Source organism: Mus caroli, unplaced genomic scaffold (assembly GCF_978045245.1).
Source record: "Mus caroli unplaced genomic scaffold, Mus_caroli_1 scaffold_5, whole genome shotgun sequence".
In the NCBI taxonomy this organism is placed as follows: Eukaryota; Metazoa; Chordata; class Mammalia; order Rodentia; family Muridae; genus Mus; species Mus caroli.
Genome location: NW_028227260.1, coordinates 77,749,136 through 77,755,135, shown reverse-complemented (window position 1 = coordinate 77,755,135; position 6,000 = coordinate 77,749,136).

Below are 6,000 nucleotides of genomic sequence, written 5' to 3'. Positions count from 1 at the left end.
TCCTGGGCTAGTTATAATGCCTGGAAGTGGTGTCTCTTCTGAGGATCATGGAGCTGTCTGGTCTGTTTGAAACCAAGGTATACCAATATCAATTAAAAGGATCTTGAGCATCTGGTTAGGCAGGGCTCCCGTGTCCTTGCTCTTGCTGTCACAGGCTCATCACAATTGGTTTGGAACCAATATTGTGTACCAATCACCAGTGATCCTCCAGTGCTCCTAAGATTGTGTTGAGAATCCCCTGTGGACTGTGGGACCTTCAGTCAATTCATGCCTAAGGTGACCTTGAGCTGACTGGAAGGGACTTATGCCCTTGGTCGGGCAGGTTTTCTTTTTCCCTGCTGCTGACTCAGGTCCTGTGCAATTGGATTGGAACCTATGTTGTGTTCCACTCACCAGTGATCTTAAGATTGCATGGAAAGCCCTCTGTGGACCATGGGAAGGTCTGCAAAATCATGCCCAAGGTGACCCAGAGCCAGTGCACTGACAGGAAGGGGAGTAGCATCTTTTCTGGTTGACTATTTAAATTTTCAGTAGTTTATTTTCCTCTATACCTCTTTCTCTCTGTGTGTCTCTCACTATCTCTCTAGGTTTCTCTCTGTCTCTGTTTCTCTGTCTCTGTCTGTCTCTGACTCTGTCTCTCTCTGTCTCCCTTTCTCTGTCTCTGTCTGTCTCTGTCTCTGTCTCTGTCTCTGTCTCTGTCTCTCTCTCTCTCTCTCTCTCTCTCTCTCTGTGTGTGTGTGTGTGTGTGTGTGTGTTTTGAGGTCATTCCCCAAACACAGTATATAACTTTCTGTTTTTTGTTTGTTTGTTTTTTTTAATTATGTTGGGTATTTTATTGTTTTTGAAAGTACTTAATTGTACTATCACAAAAACTGTATAAGAAGCTTGGTTTTCTCTTTCTCTCTCCCCTTCTTCCTTCTAACTTAAGTAACTTTTCCTTATTACTGGAGCAGTTAGAGGGTGGGTGGGGGAGTGGAATATAGGAGTATAAAAAAACTAATGAAAAGAATGGTGATTGTGGGACAAGTTTTGCATCTGTCTGACAGAAAAAAACTGATGGTGAATGAAATGGTAGAGAAGACCAGGAACACTTCAACTCTAGAGCTGTGTAACTTTCTGTTTTTGAGAAAGTCTTCTTAGTGGTCTGGAACTTGTCAAGTAGATAAGACTGGTTGACTAGCAGACCCTTAAGATCTATTTTCTCAGAGTTGAGATTACAAGTAGATCCCACCATGAATATCTTTTAAACTTGTTTTGGGATAATGGAACTCAGGTATTCATTCTACAAACTGATATATCACCTCATCTCACTAATATCCTCTAAGGACAAATAAGCATAATTTCTACAATTCTGAAAGTCTCATATATTTGTCTTGTTTTCTTTTCCTTTTGTATAAGGAATACAGGAAAGTCTGTTTTAATCACTTTCATGCATCTTTCTTTTTAAATGAATGCTTATTAATTCCCAATATTAACCTTTTCATTTGTTTCAATATCAGTAGATATTTAACAAGATGTGAAAGATAAAGTTTTGGTACTTATAAATTGTTCAGACCATATTTTTTTGTGATTCAGAAGCATAACATTACAGTGGAAAAGAAATATTTGGAATCACACAAGAGGGTAATTATCTCAATACGTGAAAATAAAATATTAGACACATGAATGTCAAACTTGCTTAAATCCTTTTGTTACTCTTTTTAATATTTGTTTTAGTATAAAAAGATTCCTGGGCTTTTGTAGTTTATTCAAGAATATTTCTCATATAATTTTGATTGTGAGTCTAGCCTTTCAAAGCTGAGCCATCTCTTGATGCAGCAGAGAAGAGTGATGTCCAGAGGTACCCTCTCAGAGGTGGAATGAAGAACTCTGTAAGGCTCTGTGAGGGGAAAAAGGGGGAACAACATTTGGGGGGTAAATAAATAAAATGATTAATTATTAGAAAATGAAGCTTTCAAGTTAATTTAACCATGGTTATAAAACAAATCTTAGTATACATTTCCAAAAAAAAAATAGTTAATGATTATTTCTACCAGAGTGTAAGAGCTTCTATGTTAGATCTGAAATGACTTTAAGAAAAAATGTCTTTGAACATATAGCATATGCTCAAATCCATGGGAATACAAACTGTGATTCACTGTGATATACTGCTTTCTTCTATACAAATAAAATATTCAATATTCTTAATTTAATTTGATGTACTCAAATGTTTTAACCTGCCAAACATATGTGAATATTGTTCCAAGGAATATTATAGTGATCAATAAATATAATTCTGTTAAAGTTATTCACATGTGAGAGTCTAGATGATTTTTACTTTAATAGTGAATCACACACCTAGCAGTTTCTATGACTTACTAATTACATACACAATTTTAATGTGTGGAAGCCTTACTTGAATTATTATTATTGATGAATTGTTTGACAAATGTATGCTAAAATATTATGGATTATAAAATATTTCTCCAATGCCCCAGATTCATCTTCAGCTCTGTAGCAGAAAATGTGCTGTGGCCTCTCTTTCCTTTCTGAACCCATCACCAATAAAAGACCTTCAAACCTTCCTTTCCACAACTCATCCCATTACCCTATCCTCCTTTAGCAGCAGACATTCCTTGGGAATACACCAGCTGAGAAGGCCAAGGAAATAGGTTCACAGAAATATCTCCTACTAAGCAGTACATAATCATCACACTCTCTTAAAGTTCTGGAAGGAAACAGAAACCCAAGGCACAAAATACTCCACCAACAGAAGCAAAATCATGTAGCATCACCTAGAACCTATAATCATCCCAATCTTAACCCTACAGAATGTGCTAGAAGGAAAACTGCAACATAAGGAAACAGTTAACTGCACATGTAAAAGTAGGGAATACATAGCCTTACACCCCGGCAATATCAAAAGAAGGAAAGAACATACACACACACAGAGACAGAGAGAGAGAGAGAGAGAGAGAGAGAGAGAGAGAGAGAGAGAGAGAGAGAGAGAGAGAGAGTACCACCACCACCACTACCACCATCACCAAGGAAATAGAAATTAACAATCATTGATCACTGATGTCTCTCTATTTAAATAGTATCAACTCCCCAATAAAAAGACATGGACTAACAGAATGGAAGAAAAAATAAGGCCCATCCTTCTGCTGCATACAAGAAATACACCTAAATAACAAGGATAGACACTACCTCAGAGCAAATGGGTGTAACAAGCAAGTCAGTATAGCCATTTTAATATCTAATAAAATAGTCTTTAAATCAAAACTAATCAAAAGATCTAGACAAGACACTACATACTCATCCATGCAAAAATATCTACCAAGAAGACATTTTAATTCATAATATCTATTTCCCAAACACAAGGGTAACCATGTGTATAAATGAAATACCACTACAGCTTAAATCACATATTGACCCTCATACACTGATTGTAGATGACTTCAACAGCCCACTCTCATGGATGGATGGATTATCCTGACAGACTAACTATAAATACTGAAATTAACAGACATTCTAAACCAAATGACCTAACAGACATCTAGTAAATATTTCACCCAAACACAAAAGCATGTACTTTCTTCTCATCACTTTGTAGAACTTTCTCTAAAATTGGGACTCCTGAGTATGAGAACAAATTTGTCTCTGATACTTGAGCCTACTCTTGGGGCTCTTTTACTTTTCGGTCAGCTTGCCTTGTCCTCCTTTGATATGATGGGTTTTGTTTTATTCAATAATAATAGGATAATAATTGTCACTTTTGTTAATTATCTTTTAGAAGCCTGTTCTTTTTATAAAAAAGAAAAGAAAAATCCTGTTGCTCATACATATACCTGAAAATATACATGCATACAGAGCTGGTTATATGCAATAGGAAAAGGGATCAACTAGCCTGAATATTTAATGAAGACCCTTCTTTTTCAGACATTAGAAATATATTTCTGCAGTCATGATATATACTACATATTATCTACTATGTATATTTACAATAAAAATAAACAATAAATAAATTTATATTTTAAGAAATTAATAATAATTCCAAAGTTAACAAAATTATATGGTAGATCTAATTGACTAAATATCAATTATTTGCTAATCTGTATTCCATTTAATTTTTTTATTATGTTACATCTTAGGAGATGAAATTGTATCCATGATGTGACCAGTCCTTGGTCCTGCTTCTGCATTTCTTTCTGTTCTGGCTACTTGATAAGTGTCTATGTTTGGATTAGAGAAGAATGCAGGCTTTTGTTTATTAGATACCAGTTGGATGCCTATGAACCTGAACTAAATCTGCTTCACAGTCTTTAGTCCTGGAGTTTCATTGCTGTGTGCCCAACTCTTAGTCATCAAGCTAATTTTTTCTACAATGCAAGTAGGTGTATATGTGGGAACAATTCTCCAGTGGTTCCTGCTTAAGAACATAGAGTCCCATAGTGAAACTGAGCACTGGCTTATGTCCCATCCAGCCTTCATTTTAGTAGATGCATCACATAGCCTAAATTTGTGTACAGGTTCATTCCTCTCACAGCAATAGAGATTATTGTGTATCATCCTCACTTCTTTCACAGATTTGTACTTCTATTATACAATCTTACCTGGAAATTTCTAAATTCCTATATTACTTTTCAACAGTTTACATACCAACTGTGTTAACAGCTGGCATTACTTGGCATTATTGTAATATATAGCTTGTCTTTTTTTAATCTTTCTGAAAAGCTTACATTTTTTGTCATATACAACAATTGACTATAATTTTAGGATCCCAAGGACATTTATCTGCAATACTCTATTTTGTACATTATCCATTCAACATCAGAAAATCAGCTTTGTTGTTCCTATATGTTTCAGGAATGAGTAAATTCAATTACTCTTCTATGTTTCACTCTGATTTGCATATGAACACACATCAAGACTCACATTATCTACCATTAAATTTTTTCATACATTTCATACACTGTATTCTGATAAAAATGTTTTTCATCTTCTTTTCCTTTTCTCTTTATGTTATTAATCCATTGATTATTATCACTGTGTCTGATTAATCCCAGAAAAATGATTCAACTGATTTATATAAAAACAACTACACAATAATAAAGCAATTTAAAATACAAAGAAAGGATTGAAAACAAGAATGGACTCAGGATATACATCAGTGTTAGAGTGCTGATCTGCCTTTGATAAGCCCAAGTGATTGAACCGAGTTATGAGAGAAAAAGAAAGGGAGGGGAGAAAGGAAAGAAAGGAAGAGGGGGTGTTTTACCAACGAAAATTCAATTCACTTCCACTACAATCAGTATTCAAACAAAGGTGTTCACTTTCGCCATTCCTATTGACTATTGTGCTTAAGTTTTAACTAGATCAATACAAAAAGAGACAAGAAGACACAAATGAGAATGGAACAAGTCAAAGTATGCTAATTCTTAGAGTATCTTGTTCAATATTACCCCTACTTTCAAAAGTTCAGTTTTGAGTCATCACCCAGTCCTGCTCATCCTTGTATAATGCCAATATTGTCTGAACAAGAAATGTATGGAGATAAAGCCTGGTTAATACAGAAAGGACATAATGATTGATGAAAGATGCATGTTTTTGTTTTTTTTTTTTTTTTTTTTTTTTTTTTTTTTTTTTTTTATTCATCTCACCTCACCTCACATCTAGAATGGGCTCCTGACCCATTCTTGGAAAGAGGTGTAGTTAGTCAAAATTCAAAGTTTCAGGGATTTGAGAGATCCTTTAATCACAAAGCAACTGAAGGGTCCTCAAACCTTACAAGATAAAGAAGACCATATATTTGTCCATATTCTCACTACACTGAGAATCTGACAGGTAAGTGTTTCAGACCACTCACTGCTTGCTCTGACAGAAACTCAGTTTTTCAGTAATCTGGCATGAATATTATTCCCCATTTCATAATGATCACTCTATCTACCATGAATGAATTCATGCAAATGACTTCAAGGAAGGAAAGTGGGTTTTGCTCTATACCTAACTTTTAAAAAATGC